Raw genomic sequence first — 21,146 nt, forward strand, 5'->3', positions numbered from 1 at the left:
TTCCTCTTATTGCTGGTGTCTTGTCAGCAGCTTTTTCTTTGCCTTTCTTGGTACCCATGCCTAAGGAAGAAAAAAAGAGGAAGACTGTGAAAGATATATATAACTAAAAACAGGAGGGAGGAATTCCAAGTGATAAGGAATGCCAAAGAAAAGATAAAAGCTTAAATACATGGTAGCTACAACATGTAGGTAAGACATAAATTAAGAGCAAAAAGGTAAGTCATAATCATTAGATGCAAGAGGGTAGTTGCATGCAAGTAATAAGCATGAGAAGCAGAACTCAAGCATCAAGAAGTAAGTGTACCAATTTAAAGAGAACTTATATGATGACAATTGTGAATGATAATCCCAAATACATGTGGAGTACAAGTGTTGTGAAAAAGTGGCATTCAAGTAAAAGAGTAAAACAAAATAGAGTTCAAGATGCCATAAGTGCTTTTTCACAAACACTTGGTGGGCAAGTTAAAGTAGGAATGAAAATAATATAATCCAAATGTATATGAGAGCCAAAATTAAATGTCAATTATCAAATCACTCCTCATAATATCCACAAGCTCAAGAATAATAAGGTAATACCCAAATAAAACTCCAATACCAACATAAGAATGCATGAAAAAGAAAGAAAAGAAAACCATAAATAATGAAGCTAAAAGAAAAATTGAGAAGAAAGAAAAGTAAGTAAATGCAATAAGTAAAAGAGAAAGAAAAGAGTAGAGTAGAGGGAGAAAAAGAAATCTGATGAGGAAGATGAAGAAGGGAAGAAGAAAGGAGTGGATAATAAGAAAGAATAAGGAAGAAAGGAGGAAGAAGATAGAAGAAATAAGTAGGATTGGAAAAGAATTAGGACTGGGGGAGGGGAGAATTGAAATCAGGCGGTGAATGGGTTTAATTGGGCGTCGCATGCAACGCGTACGTGTACAGCACGCGTACGCGTACACCTGATATGGGTTGTGCGAATGGCGCGAAGGCAGCCCCGTGCATGCACAACTCTCTGTTTGAAACGCACGAGAGCCAAAAATGCACACGACGCATGCGCGTCAGGGACGTGCACGCGTGGATGGCAATTATGGAAAAATGATGCGCACGTGTCAGAGACACGTACGTATGATGGGGCTTGTACTCCCAGCACAGTTCTAGCCCCACACCATCATAACTCGCTGGCCAAACACCATTTACGCCGATTTGTAGGGTCACGCGTAAGCGTCAGGGACATGCACGCGTGGACTAGTGAAATCGCAAGCGACGAGCACGCGTGGTCTTGCTTTTGCGCAAGGCACGTGTCCAGCACCAGTCCTGCCCAACTCTCTGTTCAATCCTGGGTGTTGCGTATTCACGCATGACGCGTACGCGTCAGTGAAGCTTGCGCGTCGCGCACCCCTTTTTTGTTTATGCAGAATGTAAAATGCAGAATGCAGATGAATATGCGAAAATTATGAATGACTACTGTGGAAAACAAAAGAAAATAAAACTAAGAATAAAAAGGAACGATCATACCATGGTGGGTTGTCTCCCACCTAGCACTTTGCTTTTACGTCTTTAAGTCGGACGGTTCGCAAGCTCAGTCTGCTTCTGTTGGTGGGTCCTCCAAGAGGAAGACCTCTAGCTCTTTATTGTCCTTCATCTTCTCACCATGATACAGCTTTAAGCGATGTCCATTGACCTTGATGAATTTGGAACTTGAAGGATGACTCAGATGGAAGACTCCGTATGGCTCTATCTTCTCTACTCTATAGGGACCTTCCCATCTTGATCTCAGTTTTCCTGGCATGAGTCTCAGCCTTGAGTTGTAAAGGAGAACTAGCTCCTCAGGTCTGAACTCTCTTCTCTTGATATGCTTGTCATGCACAGCCTTTACTTTCTCTTTGTATAATCTGGAGTTGTCATATGCTTCGAGTCGAAGGGTCTCCAGTTCTGCTAGTTGCAGCTTCCTTTCAGCACCAGCTTTCTCAAATCCCATGTTGTATTCCCTTACAGCCCAGAAAGCTTTGTGTACCACCTCCACTGGGAGGTAACAAGCCTTTCCGTATACGAGGTGGAAGGGACTCATCCCGATGAGTGTCTTGTATGCTGTCCGATAAGCCCAAAGCGCATCAACAAGTCTGGTGCTCCAGTCCTTCCTATGAGGCTTGACTATCTTCTCCAATATGCGCTTTATCTCTCTGTTAGACACCTTGGGTTGCCGTTTGGTCTGAGGATGATTGGCTGTTGATACCTTGTGAACGATACCATGTTTCTTAAGTAGGCCTGTTAATCTCCTGTTACAAAAGTGAGTGCCTTGATCACTCACAATTGCTCGTGATGATCCAAAGTGACAGATAATATGATTTCTAACAAAGGAGATAACAACATTAGCATCATCAGTACGGGTAGGAATTGCTTCCACCTATTTAGAAATATAATCTACAGCTAACAATATGTATAAGAAACCACTAGAGTTTGAGAATGGACCCATGAAGTTGGTGCACAAAATTGTGATCTCTGAAACGGCGCCAAAAACTTGGTACGCACAATCTTGATCTCAACTCTTTTTCACAACTCCATGCACACAACTAACCAGTAAGTGCACTGGGTCGTCCAAGTAATAAACCTTATGTGAGTAAGGGTTGATCCCACGGAGTTTTCGGCTTGAAGCAAGCTATGGTCATCCTTGTAAATCTCAATCAGGCAGATTCAAATGGTTATGAAGTTTTGAGAATTTAAAATATAAATAAAATATAAATTAAGATAGAAATACTTATGTAATTCATTGGTGGAACTTCAGATAAGCGTATAAAGATGCTTTGTTCCTTCTGAACCTCTGCTTTTCTACTGTCTTCATTCAATCATTCGTACTCCTTTCCAAGGCAAGCTGTATGTTGGGGGATCACCATAGTCAATGGCTACCGTCCGTCCTCTCAGTGAAAATGGTCCAAGTGCGCTGTCACCGCACGGCTAATCATCTGTCGGTTCTCACTCATGTTGGAATAGGATCCATTGATCCTTTTGCGTCTGTCACTACGCCCAACACTCGCGAGTTTGAAGCTCGTCACAGTCATCCCTTTCCGGATCCTACTCGAAATACCACAGACAAGGTTTAGACTTTCCGGATCTCAGGAATGGCCGCCAATAATTCTAGCCTATACCACGAAGACTCTGTTCGTGAACCAGGAATCCAAGAGATATACATTCAAGCTTGTTTTCATGTAGAACGGAAGTGTTTGTCAGGCACACGCTCATAAGTGAGAATGGTGATGAGTGTCAGTTGATCATCACATTCATCATGTTCTTGTGTGCGAATGAATATCTTAGAATAAGAATAAGCTTGAGTTGAATAGAAAAACAATAGTACTTTGCATTAATTATGGGGTGTAGAAACTCCACCGTTGAAAATACATAAGTGAAAGGTCTAGGCATGGCCGTGAGGCCAGCCACCAAACATGTACAATGATCTATGATAGCATAAAACTGATCAAAGATATAAAATAAATCACTAAAAGTAGTTTTTATACTAAACTAGTAGCTAGGGTTACAGAAAATAAGTAACTAAGTGCAGTTAGTGCAGAAATCCACTTTCGGGGCCCACTTGGTGTATGCTTGGGCTGAGCATTGAAGCTTTCACGTGTAGAGACTCTTCTTGGAGTTAAACGCCAGCTTTGGTGCCAGTTTGGGCGTTTAACTCCAGCTTGTAACTCAGTTCTGGAGTTTAACGCCAGAATATGGCATGAAGTTGGCGTTTAAACGCTAGTTTGTGTTGTCAAAACTTAGGCAAAGTGTGGACTATTATATATTGCTGGAAAGTCCAGGATGTCTACTTTCCAACGCAATTGAGAGCGCGTCAATTGGGTTTTTGTAGCTCTAGAAAATCTATTTCGAGTGCAGGGAGGTCAGAATCCAACAGCATCTGCAGTCCTTTCAGCCTCTAAATTAGATTTTTGCTCAGGTCCCTCAATTTCTGCCAGAAAATACCTGAAATCACAGAAAAACACACAAACTTATAGTAAAGTCTAGAAATGTGAATTTTTCTTGAAAACTAATAAAAATATACTAAAAAGTAGCTAGATCCTACTAAAAACTACCTAAAAACAATGCCAAAAAGCGTATAAATTATCCGCTCATCACAACACCAAGCTTAAATTGTTGCTTGTCCCCAAGCAACTGAAAATTAAATAGGATAAAAAGAAGAGAATATACTATAAATTTCAAAATATCAATGAAACTTAGCTCCAATTAGATGAGCGGGACTAGTAGCTTTTTGCCTCTGAACAGTTTTGGCATCTCACTTTATCCTTTGAAGTTCAGAATGATTGGCATCTATAGGAACTCAGAATTAGATAGTGTTATTGATTCTCCTAGTTCAGTATGTTGATTCTTGAACACAGCTACTTTTTGAGTCTTGGCCGTGGCCCTAAGCACTTTATTTTCCAGTATTACCACCAGATACATAAATGCCACAGACACATAACTGGGTGAACCTTTTCAGATTATTACTCAGCTTTGCTAGAGTCCTCAATTAGAGGTGTCCAGAGCTCTTAAGCACACTCTTTTTGCTTTGGACCACGACTTTAACTGCTCAGTCTCAAGCTTTTCACTTGACACCTTCACGCCACAAGGACATGGTTAGGGACAACTTGGTTTAGCCGCTTAGGCCAGGATTTTATTCCTTCGTGCCCTCCTATCCATTGATGCTCAAAGCTTTGGATCCTTTTTATTTTACCCTTGCCTTTTGGTTTAAAGGGCTATTGGCTTTTTTTGCTTGTGGTGCACGAAATTGTGATCATCAATGGTGCCAACAACTTGGTACGCACAATTGTAATCTCAACTCTTTGTCACAACTCCGCACAACTAACCAGCAAGTGGACTGGGTCGTCCAAGTAATAAACCTTAGATGAGTAAGGGTCGATCCCACGGAGATTGTCGGCTTGAAGCAAGCTATGGTCACCTTGTAAATCTCAGTCAGGCGGATTCAAATAGTTGTGGAGAATTGATAACTAAAATATGAATAAAACATAAAATAAGATAGAGATACTTATGTAATTCATTGGTAGGAATTTCAGATAAGCGTATAGAGATGCTTTGTTCCTTCTGAACCTCTGCTTTCCTATTGCCTTCATCCAATCATTCATACTCCTTTCCATGGCAAGCTTTATGTTGGGCATCACCATTGTCAATGGCTACTTCCCGTCCTCTCAGTGAAAATGGTCTAAATGCGCTGTCACCGCATGGCTAATCATCTGTCGGTTCTCGATCATGTTGGAATTGGATCCATTGATCCTTTTGCGTCTGTCACTACGCCCAACACTCGCGAGTTAGAAGCTCGTCACAGTCATCCCTTCCCAGATCCTACTCGGAATACCACAGACAAGGTTTAGACTTTCCGGATCTCAGGAATGGCCGCCAATAATTCTAGCTTATACCACGAAGGTTCTAATCTTAGATTAGAAACCCAAGAGATACACATTCAAGCTTGATTGCATGTAGAACGGAAGTGGTTGTCAGGCACGCGTTCATAGGTAAGAATGATGATGAGTGTCACGGATCATCATATTCTTAAGGTTGAAGAACGAGTGTATATCTTAGAGAAGAAATAGGCGTGAATTGAATAGAAAAACAACAGTACTTTGCATTAATTCATGAGGAACAGCAGAGCTCCACACCTTAATCTATGGTGTGTAGAAACTCCACCGTTGAAAATACATAAGAACAAAAGGGTCTAGGCATGGCCGAACGGCCAGCCTCCCAAAGATGAAAAGGTCTATGAAAGTATGATCAAGTGTGTAAAAAGTATATGAAAGTATCAAAATACAATAGCAAAAGGTCCTATTTATAGAAAACTAGTAGCCTAGGGTTACAGAAATAGGTAAATGATGCAGAATCCTTCTTTCGGGCCCACTTGTTGTGTGCTTGGGCTGAGCATTGAAGCTTTCACGTGTAGTGGCTTTTCTTGGAGTTAAACGCCAGCTTTTGTGCCAGTTTGGGCATTTAACACTAGCTTTTATGCCAGTTCTGGCGTTTTGACGCCAGAATTTCTATGCTAACTTGGAACGCCGGTTTGGGCTATCAAATATTGGGCAAAGTATGGACTATTATATATTGCTGGAAAGCCCAAGATGTCTAGTTTCCAACGCATTTGAGAATGCGCCAATTGAATTTCTATAGCTCCAGAAAATCTACTTCGAGTGCAGGGAGGTCAGAATCTAATAGCATCTGCAGTCCTTTTTCAGCCTCTGAATCAGATTTTTGCTCAGGTCCCTCAATTTCAGCCAGAAAATACCTGAAATCATAGAAAAAAACATAAACTCATAGTAAAGTCCAAAAATGTGATTTTTATTTAAAAACTAATAAAAATATAATAAAAACTAACTAAAATATACTAAAAACATACTAAAAACAATGCCAAAAAGCGTATAAATTATCCGCTCATCACAACACCAAACTTAAATTGTTGCTTGTCCCCAAGCAACGGAAAATCAAACAGGATAAAAAGAAGAGAACATACAATGAATTCCAAAAACATCTATGATGATCAGTCTTAATTAGATGAGCGAGGCTTTTAGCTTTTTGCTTCCGAACAGTTTTGGCATCTCACTTTTTCCTTTGAAGTTCAGAATGATTGGCATCTATGGGAACTCAGAATTTCGATAGTGTTATTGATTCTCCTAGTTCAGTATGTTGATTCTTGAACACAGTTACTTTATGAGTCTTGGCCGTGACCCTAAGCATTTTGTTTTCCAGTATTACCACCGGATACATAAATGCCACAGACACATAATTGGGTGAACCTTTTCAGATTGTGACTCAACTTTGCTAGAGTCCCCAATTAGAGGTGTCCAGAGCTCTTAAGCACACTCTTTTTGTTTTGGACCACGACTTTAACCTCTCAGTCTCAAGTTTTCACTTGACACCTCCACGCCACAAGCACATGGTTAGGGACAGCTTGGTTTAGCCGCTTAGGCCAGGATTTTATTCTTGTGGGCCCTCCTATCCACTGATGCTCAAAGCCTTGGATCCTTTTTATTTTACCCTTGCCTTTTGGTTTAAAGAGCTATTGGCTTTTTCTGCTTGCTTTTTCTTTTTCTCTTTTCTCTCTTTTTTTTTTCGCCAAATTTTTTTTTATTATTTTTTTTCGCCAAATTTTTTTTATTATTTTTTTTCGCAAGCTTTTCACTACTTTTTCTTGCTTCAAGAAACATTTTTATGATTTTTCAGATTATCAAATAACATTTCTCCTTTTCCATCATTCTTTCAAGAGCCAACAATTTTAACATTCATAAACAACAGATTCAAAAATATGTACTGTTCAAGCATTCATTCAGAAAAATAAAAGTATTGCCACCACATCAAAATAATTAAACTGTTTTAAAATTCGAAATTCATGCACTTCTTTTTCTTTTTCAATTAAAAACATTTTTCATTTAAGAAAGGCGATGTATTCATTTTCATAGCTTTAAGGCATAGACACTTAGACACTAGTGATCATGTAATAAGACACAAACATAAATAAACATAAAGCATAAAAATTCGAAAAACAGAAAATAAAGAACAAGGGAATTAAAGAACGGGTCCACCTTAGTGATGGCGGCTTGTTCTTCCTCTTGAAGATCGTATGGAGTGCTTGAGCTCCTCAATGTCTCTTCCTTGCCTTTGTTGCTCCTCCCTCATGACTCTTTGGTCTTCTCTAATTTCATGGAGGAGGATGGAATGCTCTTGGTGCTCCACCCTTAGTTGTCCCATATTGGAACTTAATTTTCCTAGGGAGGTGTTGATTTGCTCCCAATAATTTTGTGGAGGAAAATGCATCCCTTGAGGCATTGACGTTGGGATTTTTACCAGTAAAGAGATTCATAGAAATAGTCGTGTTGTAGATATAGTCTCTAAACCGACAAAAATCCCTTCGTACAAACGTTTTGGGTGTCACAAGTAACAAACCCCTTTAAAAATTGTTAACCGAGTATTCAAACCTCGGGTCGTCTTCTCAAGGAACTGCGAGGAAGTATGTTCTTATTATTGACTATAGAGGTTGTAATCGGGGTTTAGAAGATGAGAGGCAAGTAATTTGAATGACAGGTAAAGTAAATGGCAATTAAAAATAAATAATTACTGTAAAGCAAACTTTTGGCAAGGTAAGAGAAGTTGGAGGTCCAACGTAGTTATCTCTCTCAACTATAATGAAAGTTGAATCTAAACTCCACTTGATCAACCTGTACCAGGGCAAGGAAAGTCAAGGGACTAATTAAATTGACCTTGAATCCTATTTATTTCCTAAGAAAAGGTTGGGATTACTTAAGTTCAGCTCAATTAGCAAGATAACGATTATCAATTATGTTGAGTTTAATAACTGTTGAGTTACTAAATTCTTAACCAGAACCAAAAGGGGAAAAAGTAAAATTGCTAGAATGATAAAAAATGTCCTTAGATGGGAAGCAATGGTAACTTAAATCAAAGAGAACAATCATAAACTGAAAATACCTCAATTATCATTAATTCAAATAATAGTCTGTAACATGGAAGAATTCTTAGATCAAATTATAATAATCAATTCAAATGTTGGAATAAATAAATAGAAGTAAAACTAAAATAAAAGAACATTAAACCTGGGATCCAGAGTTACTCTTAAAACAAGAAGAAATCCTAAATCCTAAAAGAGAGAGAGAAGATCTCCCTCTCAACTAAATCTAAATCATTGAAAGGTAAAATATGCGAGCTCCCTTTGAATGGGTGCATTCCCACACTTTATAACCTCTGGTCTATGCTGTCTGTACTTGGATCTGGGCCAAAAAGGGCTTCAGAATTCGCTGGGGGCGTATTCTGTAATTTCTGGTGCGTGGCCTCTGTCACGCGTCCGCGTGGGTCACGCGGTCGCGTCATTTGGAGCTTTCCTTGCCACGCGGTCGCGTCAGTAATGCGGCCGCGTCGCTGCTGATTCGTGCTTGGCACGCGATCGCGTCATCCATGCGATCGCGTGAATACCAGTTTCCTTCAAAGCTCCGTTTTGCTTTCTCCTTCCATTTTTGTATGTTTCCTTTTCCATCCTTTAAGTCATTCTGCCTTAGAAAATCTGAAACTACTCAACATACTGATCACGGCATCGAATGGAAATAAAGGTAATTAAAATAATTAATTTTTAAAGCTTAGGAAACATATTTTTCATTTACATCATATAATAAGGAAGGGAAAGTAAAATCATGTAATTAATGTGAATAAGTAGGTGAAGGATTGTATAAATCACTCAAATTAAGCACAAAAGAACTCATGAAATATGGGTTTATCAACCTCCCCACACTTAAACACTAGCATGTCCTCATGCTAAATCCAAGGTAAAATAATTAAGGTTGAAGTGATGGAATGTCATGCAATGTAACCTAATTTAAATGCAACTACCTAAATGAATGATGCATCATGCAACTCTAATTTATTCACTCATATATAAAGCTTACATGTAGCCAAGTTAATTTATATTCTCAAGGAGTCATGTATATATACATAGCCAACCCTTAAATAATAAAGCAATTTAGCAAATGAGATGGGAAAGAAAACATTTGTATAAACTTGCAAAACAATTAGTAAATTTGAGCACAGATATATGTTGATGAGTTATTGAACCCTCACTGGATTTTGTGTTTACTCTCTAGTCACTCAGTGTTTATTGGGTTTATTCACTCTATTTTTCTTTTTATTCTTACTTTCTATAGCTTTGTTCTTCATCTAACCAATCAACAATTATAGAATATAGTCATACCAAAAAGTCATGAGGTCTTTAATTGAGGTTGTAATGGGGCTAAGGTAAGGGTAATGATTTATGTATAGGGTTAAGTGAGCTAAATAAGTGAATCCTTAATTAGACTAAGATATCACCTAACATATATATTTAGTAAAATAAAATATTTTTTTACCTATTTTCCCATATTATCCCACTTATTGTTACATGCTCATGTTTCACTTTTTATTTTTATCCCATGTGCATTGTTTTTATTTTGCATTGGGAATTTCTTTTGTATCTCCTTTTATTTAGATGCTGAAAAATAACTTTTTTTTTCAATGCACATGGTAATTGAATCGCTTAGATTTTCTCATGAGCATGCTTCCCAAATTTTATTTTTATTCCTTTAAACTTTTCTACCATTTTGTTTCTATTACCCATGTTCCCAAAAAGTTTCCCACATTTAACTCTATTCATAATTTTCTATCTTAAGCTAACCAAGGATTCACTTGGGATTTTCCTTTGTTTTTCTGCTTAAGGCTAGTAATTTGGCTAAATAGAATAAAGTGGTTTTAAAAGGCTCAAGGGGGCTAACAAGGGTGATGTAAAAGGTAGGCTAATTTGGGGTAAGTGAGTTGAAATCAAATAATGGCCTCAATCATTCTCTTGGTATGTATCTATTCTATATTCTATAATTGGACATATAGATTAAAGCAAAGGAAAGAACATCAGAATAAAAAGAAATATAACACACATAAATGAAATTATGGTTTGAATGCAACCATACAATTTAAGCTCAAGACTCACAGGCTGTGTGTTCTCTAACTCAAGCATCATATATCATTTATATATTGTATGCAGGTTTAGTTAAAAATTCCCATTATTCTCATAAAAAAAATTATTTAGGGTGGCTTTTAAAGTTTTAATGTTCCTCCTTGATGAAATGTTATCAGCTTAACTACATCATGTTATGTTCAATTTCCTAGCTTACTTCCTTTTTAAGGTTTGTGGATTTAAATCTGTTATGTTCAATTTCCTAGCTTACTTCCTTTTTATATTTTTCAATTTTAAACTTATACTATCTTATGCTAAAAAGGGTAAGCTATACTAATTAATCTACTAATAAATAAGAATTGCAAACTAAACTAAATAACTAAAATAAACTAAATGGCTAAAGTATGAACTAAAGATGCAAAATGCAGAAAATAGAGTAAAAATACATAAAAGCAATGTATAAGTACTCAGAAAATAACAGTAAAAGGAAAAATACAGAAAAATATCCAAAATAAAAGAAAAAGTATGTAGTGGTTCACCAAAATAAACGCCAGAGATGGCGACCTCCCCACACTTAAAAGGAAGCATCGTCCTCGATGCTCAATCAAGCCGGGTGTGAAGGAGTGTCATCACTGGGAGGGATGGTAGCTGGAGTCTCAGTGATGGTGGTGGGCTGAGGGTCTAGCTGCTGTGGAGGAGGGGCTGACTGGATCAGGATCTCAAGATCCGCAGCCTCAATCTGATATGGGACCGCTGCCTGTGGTGCGACTGGTGCTGCCTCCTGGGGATGGGTCTCTGCCTCGGGCGCATCCACCTCCTCCTCAGATGCCTCGGATGGTGTGTCGGGCTCGGAGGGGATGTCGCCGGATCGTATCATCAGCTTTAGGTGCTCATAGCGCCGCTTGTTGCGACGCTCCATCTGGTCAAGTCGTCGGAACAAGCGGTGCTCCAGATGATAGACAGGCTCTGTGGCAGGTGGAGGTGCAGTGGTGGTAGCAGGGGTAGGTGGTACAGCAGTGGAGGAAGAGGGTCCAGTAGACTGTGGGGCTGACTCATCAGTAGCAGTGAATGGTGCTAGTCTGTGGCCCAGGGCTAAGAAGTTTCGGCTGTGCGGAATGATCTTCCTGCAATCCGCCGCTGGTGGTCTCTCATCGGCATCCTCCCATGGCACGTCAGCTCAACGGCCAAGCTGTGTAACTAGATATGGAAAGGGGAGGGTGCCTCGGACGTGGACCCTGGCCATATAATGCCGAATGAAACGTGGCAGATAAAGGTCCTTACCCTCCAGCACAAACCAAAGGAGGGTGATCATAGCAGCCGGGATCTCCGTCTCGTGAGTACTCGGCATCACATAATTACTCAAGATCTGATGCCATAACCGAGCCTCATCGTTCAAGTATGCTCTCTTGATCCCTCTAGGCATGGTAGTGTCCTGACCCATCTCCCAAGGGACTGTCGGGTTGAGAGCTATCCGTGCCTTTACGGCATCCCAATCAAACTTCATCTGGCGCATGTCCTCCTCAGCCTTTGAATAACCATCAGGCTGATCGGACTTGGCTAGGAGCCGGAGAATGTCCTCTAAGGCCTCCTCAGTGACCAGAATTTGTTTTCCTTTCAGGTTCACTGCATCTAGGGTGGTGAGGTAGTAGTTGCAGTAGAATTCCCGGACCCAAGATGAATTGACCTCTGTCAGTGTTCTCTCCAGAAAGAACCAGCCCCTTTGCTTAATTTGCTCAGTGGTGTACTGCTGGAGGGCTTCTAGAATCTTCAGAGTTCGTTCCAGGTATAGATTTCTGGAGTTTGCAAAAGCCGGATACTTCAACTCACAGTACCGGTTTGCAAATTTTATAAGATCAGTCGCAGGGAGCAGCTGGTCAGCTTTTTCCTGCTGTGTGAAGTTCTTCTCCCGCCATGAAGAATCATGCATTAGAGCAATGATGGACTGGGAGGAATCTCCTCTCTTGCGCTTGCCAGTAGCCTTGCCTTTTTCTTTCCTCTGTGAGGCAGACATCCTGAAAAACAGAAAACCAGGATATGCATAAAATAGGAAAGCAAATAGGCAATTAAACAAAGGAAACTCAAAGCTGCAAGGGAGAAATAAAATAAGGAAAATGAGTAAATGAAATGTGATTGAATTCATGTTAAATGGAAAAATAAACAATATGCCATGGGTAGAAAGTTAGAGGAAAGTGAAAATAATCAGAAAAAAGATTTAAAGGGTTAATATGGTTAGAATTTGAAAAAGAAATTAGTAAATTAAAATTAGTGAGTTAGTAAAGTGTAGGTTAAAGTAAGTGGCATAGAAAAATTCCACATAACAAGGATTCACAGGTAAGAATAGAAGTACTCATAATCGAACAAGGAAAACAGGGTGATGCTAATTCGAATAGAAATAAAGAAAGTAAAAATTAGAATCAGTGAATCACAAATGCAGTTTATGAACCAGGAAATCAAAGAGGATAAGAAAGTCTGCCATAGCATTCATGAAATGGTGTGGGTTAAGCAGAGTAAAACAGAGTTCAGAAATGCCAAACCAAAACATGAATGAAAACAATTTTTAAAAAATTTGGGCAGCATTCTGGCTAAAATTGGATTATCCCGGAAAATAAACAGCAATCATAGCAATTCATATGAATTTAAAAACTAGCTGCAGTTACCAGCAATGAATAGAAACAGAAAAATTTAGAGTAACAAGCAGCAAGTGCAGGAAATCATAGCATATGAACGAGGTCACAGGAACAGCAAAATTGCAGTTATGATAAAACATCAACAGGAACAGTGCAAGTAAACAGACCTAGATCCACTAACCACAGCCTAAGCTACCTAACAACCTAAAAATCCACTACAGAATGCATATCTATCTATCCTAATGATTAACAGAAACGGAAAAAAGTACAGAAAAAATGACGAACGGATAAAAGGGGGTTGCGTTTTGCGGAACCTGGTAGGCGAAAGGGGTGGAACAGGGAAGAAGGTGGCTGCGGCGGCGTCCGGCGCGGTGGCGGGGCACGGTGTCGCGGTGGTGGCTGGTGGGGCAGTGGCGGTGAGGGTTTCAAGTTAGTGATAGAAGAAGGGGGGGTGCAGGTGGGTGGCGGAGAGAGAGGGGGGGCGCGGCTGGGTGGCCGGCGGTGGGGGCGGTGGTCGCGGAGGCAGTGGTGGAGAGGGGAGGAGAGAGGAAGAAGGGAGAAGAAGGGAGGAAAGGGGGTTGCGACGGCGGCGTCCGGGGTGGCGGTAGCGTCTGGGTGGCCGGCGGTGGCGGCTGGGTGGTGGTTGGAGGGAGAGGGAGCAGAGAAGGAGAAGAGGGTTGGGGGTGGGGGGCTCGCGACTGATAGGGTTCGCGGGCTGGGGGGTTATATTGTCGAATCCACGCGGCCGCGTGGGGCACGCGGTCGCGTGGTTGGGGTGAAAATGTGAGTGACGCGATCGCGTGGGGCGCGCGATCGCATGAGAAGGGGGGAGGAAGGGTGACGCGATCGCGTGGGGTGCGCGATCGCGTCGCTGGAATTTGTGCTAAACGCACGACTCCAGCACCGTTTTAGCGCAACTCTTTGTCCCCTTTTGGGGTGATGTGCAATCCATGCGACGCGATCGCGTTGCTCACGCGGTCGCGTGGGATTGGTATTGTGGAAGTGACGCGGTCGCATGGGGCATGCGATCGCGTGGGCCAATTTCTGCGAAACGCACAAGGGCCGCACGATTCCAGCCTAACTTTCTGTTCGTTGGATCCTTATGCCGATATATATATCACGCGGCCGCGTGGGTCACGCGGTCACGTGGGTGGCGTTATCCGCGATATGGCGTGATCGCATGGGACATGCGGTCGCGTCGTGCATCCCTTTCTTCTTTTTTTTTTTAACTGAAAAATGCAGAATGCAATGATTAACATGAATGTTATGCATGATTCTAGGTTTAATAAATTAAAATGAAAAAGGAAAAATGGAAGCAATTAACAAGAAATAAATTGAAAAAGAAGCGACCATACCATGGTGGGTTGTCTCCCACCTAGCACTTTTAGTTAAAGTCCTTAAGTTGGACATTGGAGGGGTATCCTGTTATGGTGGCTTATGTTTAAATTCGTCCAAAAATCTCCACTAGTGCTTGGAATGCCAATAGCCTCCGGGGTCCCAAACTAAGCACGCAAAGCTTCCGAACAACTCTAAATATATTGTTAGGCTCCCGGGATGACAAATGTCAGAATAAACTCCAGGATTCCAAGCCTTGCTTTTAAATCCGCCTCCGTCTTGATCTACATGTCTCCATTCGGGCGGGTTAAAAAGTAGAATCTCACCTTGGTGACCAAACGTTTTCCGTGATCCATGTAATTGAGCATGATACCAATCCGTGTACTTCGAGGTGAAGCGTGGAACCTTATTGAACCTTGTGCACCAGCTCTGAGTACGAGCCATTTCCCTCTTACTCTTAAAGCCGCAGAGAGCTCTAAGCTGGCCATCTGTTTCAAGCAAACCATATTCAAGTGAATAAGTAAAGTTATAAGTTAAGGATTGTACCCACTTGAAGCTTGTATTAGGTGGTAATGGCCTTGGGATAGGTGTTTTTGGTGGTTCTGCAAGTTCCGTTTCCTTGTGCTCTTCTGTGAATTCCTCCACTTCTTTGCAAAGATCTTCAATTGTATCTGTGTCCTGGTCAAAGTCTTCTGTGTCTTTCTCATCACTTGAGTCATAGATTGGAGGTTGAGAGAAATCTACCTCTGCATCATCTTCATATTCACTTGGGGAAGATTCTTCTATCTCAGAGAATTCACTTGCGGATGCAAGTTCATCACTAAGAGAGCTAGACTTGTGACTATCATCATCAAAGGAATTTATTTCTTGGATTATTCCGTCTGATTCTTCATAAACGATTTACCTTGGAGAAATATCCTCCTTAGCATCAACTGTAGCATCCTGGATGGAGTTTTCCTCAATTCTGGATTCCCATGGAGGTTCAGCATCTCCTAGATCTTCAACCAACTCTTCTTCTTGAACAAAGACAGCTTCTTCTAATTGTTCCAGTACAAATTCATGCTTTGTCTTGTCCACTGGAGTTTCTGGCACTTCCTTCATGCTCTGCTCTTCATTGGGCTATCCACATGTAGCTGTGGTTGATCCTTGTATATTTGAGCACCCAGAAGCCCATTGAATCATCGCTTGCTCCAGTTGTTTAATGGTTGTTTGGAATTTAATTACTGTTTCCCTTAGGCGATCCTCTGCTTCTCGGGTTGCTAGACTTGGACATGCTACAAAGGAAAGTGGTGGTGATTGGGAGCGATTGGATTGGTATTGGGGTAAGGATGGATCATACGGTGGCGAATGGTGAAGAGAAGCTTGTGAGTGTGGTGGTTCAAGGTTATGTTGAAAGGGTGGTTTATATGTACGGGGTGGGGCTTGTTGGTAGTTACAAGGTTGTCCACCATGTCTTTCAGCTGGGTATGCATTGTGGAATGGTCTTTGTCCAGGATATCTCGGAGGGTGTTGCTGCCAAAAGGGTTGATTAGATCCTCTTGGTTCCATCCATCCTTGATTGGTCTGACCTTGATGCACATTCCTGCTGTAACTTCTATTTCCTTTAACAACATTAGAACCAAACTCAAAGCGAGAGGGGTGAGAGTTCATACTAGCAAATAAAGGTAAAAAGGGAAAACAAAAAATAAATAAACAAGCAAAAGAAAAATATTTACAATAACCAATAATAAGGCAAACGTTAGCAGTTCCCCGGCAACGGCGCCATTTTGACGTTGGGATTTTTACCAGTAAAGAGATTCATAGAAACAGTCGCGTTGTAGATATAGTCTCTAAACCGACAAAAATCCCTTCATACAAACGTTTTGGGTGTCACAAGTAACAAACCCCTTTAAAAATTGTTAACCGAGTATTCAAACCTCGGGTCGTCTTCTCAAGGAACTGCGAGGAAGTATGTTCTTATTATTGGCTATAGAGGTTGTAATCGGGGTTTAGAAGATGAGAGGCAAGTAATTTGAATGACAAGTAAAGTAAATGGCAATTAAAAATAAATAATTACTGTAAAGCAAACTTTTGGCAAGGTAAGAGAAGTTGGAGGTCCAACGTAGTTATCTCTCTCAACTATAATGAAAGTTGAATCTAAACTCCACTTGATCAACCTGTACCAAGGCAAGGAAAGTCAAGGGACTAATTAAATTGACCTTTGAATCCTATTTATTTCCTAAGAAAAGGTTGGGATTACTTAAGTTCAGCTCAATTAGCAAGATAACGATTATCAATTATGTTGAGTTTAATAACTGTTGAGTTACTAAATTCTTAACCAGAACCAAAAGGGGAAAAAGTAAAATTGCTAGAATGATAAAAAATGTCCTTAGATGGGAAGCAATGGTAACTTAAATCAAAGAGAACAATCATAAACTGAAAATACCTCAATTATCATTAATTCAAATAATAGTCTGTAACATGGAAGAATTCTTAGATCAAATTATAATAATCAATTCAAATGTTGGAATAAATAAATAGAAGTAAAACTAAAATAAAAGAACATTAAACCTGGGATCCAGAGTTACTCTTAAAACAAGAAGAAATCCTAAATCCTAAAAGAGAGAGAGAAGATCTCCCTCTCAACTAAATCTAAATCATTGGAAGGTAAAATATGCGAGCTCCCTTTGAATGGGTGCATTCCCACACTTTATAACCTCTGGTCTATGCTGTCTGTACTTGGATCTAGGCCAAAAAGAGCTTCAGAATTCGCTGGGGGCGTATTCTGTAATTTCTGGTATGTGGCCTCTGTCACACGTCCGCGTGGGTCACGCGGTCGCGTCATTTGGAGCTTTTCCTTGCCACGCGGTCGTGTCAGTCATGCGGCCGCGTCGCTGCTGATTCGTGCTTGGCACGTGATCGCGTCATCCATGCGATCGCGTGAATACCAGTTTCCTTCAAAGCTCCGTTTTGCTTTCTCCTTCCATTTTTGTATGTTTCCTTTTCCATCCTTTAAGTCATTCTGCCTTAGAAAATCTAAAACTACTCAACATACTGATCACGGCATCGAATGGAAATAAAGGTAATTAAAATAATTAATTTTTAAAGCTTAGGATACATGTTTTTCATTTACATCACATAATAAGGAAGGGAAAGTAAAATCATGTAATTAATGTGAATAAGTAGGTGAAGGATTGTATAAATCACTCAAATTAAGCACAAAAGAACTCATGAAATATGGGTTTATCAAGCATCTCAAGGATTTCATGATGAGGAATTTCCTCATGCTCTTGTCCATGAGTAGGATCTCTTGTTTGCTCCATCTTTTTCTTAGTGATGGGCTTGTCCTCATCAATGAGGATGTCTTCCTCTATGTCAATTCCAGCTGAATTTCAAAGGTGACAAATGAGATGAGGGAAGGCTAACCTTGACAAAGTAGAGGGGTCCGCCACCTTGTAGAGTTCTATGGATATAACCTCATAAAATTCTACTTCCTCTCCAATCATGATGCTATGGATCATGATAGCCCGGTCTATAGTAACTTCAGACTGATTGCTAGTGGGAATAATTGAGCATTGGATGAACTCCAACCATCCCCTAGCCACAGGCTTGAGGTCATGCCTTCTTAGTTGAACCGGCTTCGGCCACAACTTCATAGAAGTGGTCTTGATGGGCCTTTGAGATGAATCTCTCCATCTCCCATGACTCAGAGGTGGAAGCTTTTGCCTTCCCTTTCCTCTTTCTAGAGGTTTCTCCGGCCTTAGGTGCCATAAATGGTTATGGAAAAACAAAAAGCAACGCTTTTACCACACCAAACTTAAAAGGTTTGCTCGCCCTCGAGCAAAAGAAGAAAGAAGAGAGTAGAAGAAGAAAAAATAGAGGAGGTAGAGGGGGTTAGTATTTCGGCCAAGGGGGAGAAGTAGTGTTTAAGATGTGTGAAAAAGAAGGGGTGAAGAGTGGTTTATATAGGAGTGGAGAGGGGGACTTTGGTTCGGCCATGTATGGGTGGATTTGGGAGGGAAAGTGGTTTGAATTTGAATGGTGAGGTAGGTGGGGTTTATGATGGATGGATGTGGATTGGGGAAGGGTTTATGAAGAAGAGGGTAGGATTTGATATGTGAGGGTTTTTTATGGGAAAGAGGTATTGAGGTGATTGGTGAAGGATATTTGGGGAAGAGTATTATGAAAAGGTGTGAAGAAGAGAGAGAGTGAGTTGAGGTTGGTGGGGATCCTGTGGGGTCCACAGATCCTGAGGTGTCAAGGATTTCTCATCTCTGCACCAATTAGGCTTGCAAAACGCCCTTTGCTGCCAATCCTGGCGTTAAACGCCAGGTTGCTGCCCATTTCTGGCGTTTAACGCCAGCTTCTTGCCCTTTTCTGGCGTTAAACGCTAGTCTGGTGCCCATTTCTGACGCTAAATGCCCAGAATGGTGCCAGACTGGGCGTTTAATGCCCATTCTGCTGCCCTTACTGGCGTTTAAACTCCAGTAGGCTTCTCCTCCAGGGTGTGCTATTTTTCATTCTGTTTTTCAGTTTGTTTTTGCTTTTTCAATTGTTTTTGTGACTTCACATGATCATCAACCTATAGAAAACATAAAATAACAATGGAAAATAGAAATTAAACATAGATAAGTAAAATTGGGTTGCCTCCCAACAAGCGCTTCTTTAATGTCAGTAGCTTGACAGTGGGCTCTCATGGAGCCTCACAGATACTCAGTGCATGATGATGGCCTCTCAACACCAAACGTAGAGTTTGAATGTAGGGATTTTTTTTTTACTCTGCATTGAGAGAAGCATTTCACGCTTCCTCTCCATGGTTATAGAGGGAGATCCTTGAGCTTTAAACACAAGGGAGTCCTCATTCACTTGAAGGACCAATTCTCCTCTGTCAACATCAATCACAGCCTTTGCTGTGGCTAGGAACGGTCTGCCAAGGATGATGGATTCATCCATACACTTCCCAATGTCTAGGATTATGAAATCAGCAGGGATGTAGTGGTTTTCAACCTTTACCAAGACATCCTCTACAAGTCCATAAGCCTGTTTTCTTAAATTGTCTGCCATCTCTAGTGAGATTCTTGCAGCTTGTACCTCAAAGATCCCTAGCTTCTCCATTACAGAGAGAGGCATGAGGTTTATGCTTGACCCTAGGTCACACAAAGCCTTCTCAAAGGTCGTGGTGCATATGGTACAAGGTATTGAGAACTTTCCAGGATCCTGTCTCTTTAGAGGTAATTTCTGCCTAGTCAAGTCATCCAGTTCTTTGGTGAGCAGGGGGGGTTCATCCTCCCAAGTCTCATTACCAAATAACTTGGCATTTAACTTCATGATTGCTCCAAGGTACTTAGCAACTTGCTCTTTAGTAACATCTTCATCCTCTTCAGAGGAAGAATACTCATCAGAGCTCATGAATGGCAAAAGTAAATTCAATGGGATCTCTATGGTCTCAGTGTGAACATTAGATTCCCATGGTTCCTCATTAGGGAACTCCTTGGAGGCCAGTGGACGTCCATTGAGGTCTCCCTCAGTGAAGATCACTGCCTCTTTCTCCTCAGAGTGGTTCTGCTTAGAATTCTCTGTTTGTTGCTGAGAAGATGATGGAAAAGGTTTGCCATTGCTAAACCTATTTCTTCCACCATTATTGTTGTTGAAGCCTTGTTGAGGCCTCTTGTTGATCCTTCCATGAGTGGTTTGGATGATTTCTCTATGAAGGATTATAGGTGTTTCCATAGGGTTCTCTCATGTAATTCACCTCTTCCATTGCTGGGTTCTTAGGATCATAAGCTTCTTCTTCAGATGAAGCTTCTTTGGTACTGCCTGTTGCTGCTTGCATTCCAGACAGACTCTGAGAAATCATATTGACTTGCTGAGTCAATATTTTGTTCTGAGCCAATATAGCATTCAGAGTATCAATCTCAAGAACTCTTTTCTTCTGATTTGTCCCATTATTCACAGGATTCCTTTCAAAAGTGTACATGAATTAGTTATTTGCAGCCATTTCAATGAGTTCTTGAGCTTCTGCAGTCGTCTTTCTCAGATGAAGAGATCCTCCAGCAGAGCTGTCTAATGACATCTTGGACAGTTCAGACAGACCATCATAGAAGATACTTATGATGCTCCATTCTGAAAGCATGTCAGAAGAACACCTTCTGATCAGTTGCTTGTATCTTTCCCAAGCTTCATAGAGGGATTCACCTTCCTTCTGTTTAAAGGTTTAGACTTCCACTCTAAGCTTACTCAATTTTTGAGGTGGAAAGAACTTTGCCAAGAAGGCATTGACTAGCTTTTCCCAAGAGTTCAGGCTTTCTTTAGGTTGTGAATCCAACCATGTCCTAGCTCTGTCTCTTACAACAAAGGAAAAGAGCATAAGCTTGTAGACCTCGGGATCAACCCCATTGGTCTTGACAGTGTCACAGATTTTCAAGAATTCAGCTAAGAACTAATGAGGATCTTCCAATGGAAGTCCATGAAAATTGTAATTCTGTTGCATTAGAGAAACTAATTGAGGCTTAAGCTCAAAGTTGTTTGCTCCAATGGCAGGGATTGAGATGCTTCTCCCATAGAAGTCAGGAGTAGGTGCAGTAAAGTCACCAAGCACCTTCCTTGCATTGTTGACATTGTTATTGTTTTCGGCTGCCATGGCTTTTTCTTCTTTGAAAAGCTTTGTTAGGTCCTCTACAGAGAGTTGTAGTTTAGCTTCTCTTAGCTTTCTCTTCAAGGTCCTTTCAGGTTCAGGATCCGCCTCAACAAGAATG

The 21,146-nt window shown here is 40.8% G+C and overlaps 1 non-coding gene across 1 annotated transcript; it reads left to right on the plus strand.

Moving 5' to 3' along the window:
- Window positions 1-20,518: 20,518 nt before the first annotated feature.
- On the plus strand, window positions 20,519-20,626 carry LOC112781485 (small nucleolar RNA R71). The gene has a single exon (XR_003192261.1). It is a non-coding gene; the product is annotated as a small nucleolar RNA R71 (small nucleolar RNA).
- The last annotated feature ends 520 nt before the right edge of the window (window positions 20,627-21,146 follow it).

Source organism: Arachis hypogaea, chromosome 19 (assembly GCF_003086295.3).
Source record: "Arachis hypogaea cultivar Tifrunner chromosome 19, arahy.Tifrunner.gnm2.J5K5, whole genome shotgun sequence".
Lineage (NCBI taxonomy): Eukaryota > Viridiplantae > Streptophyta > Magnoliopsida > Fabales > Fabaceae > Arachis > Arachis hypogaea.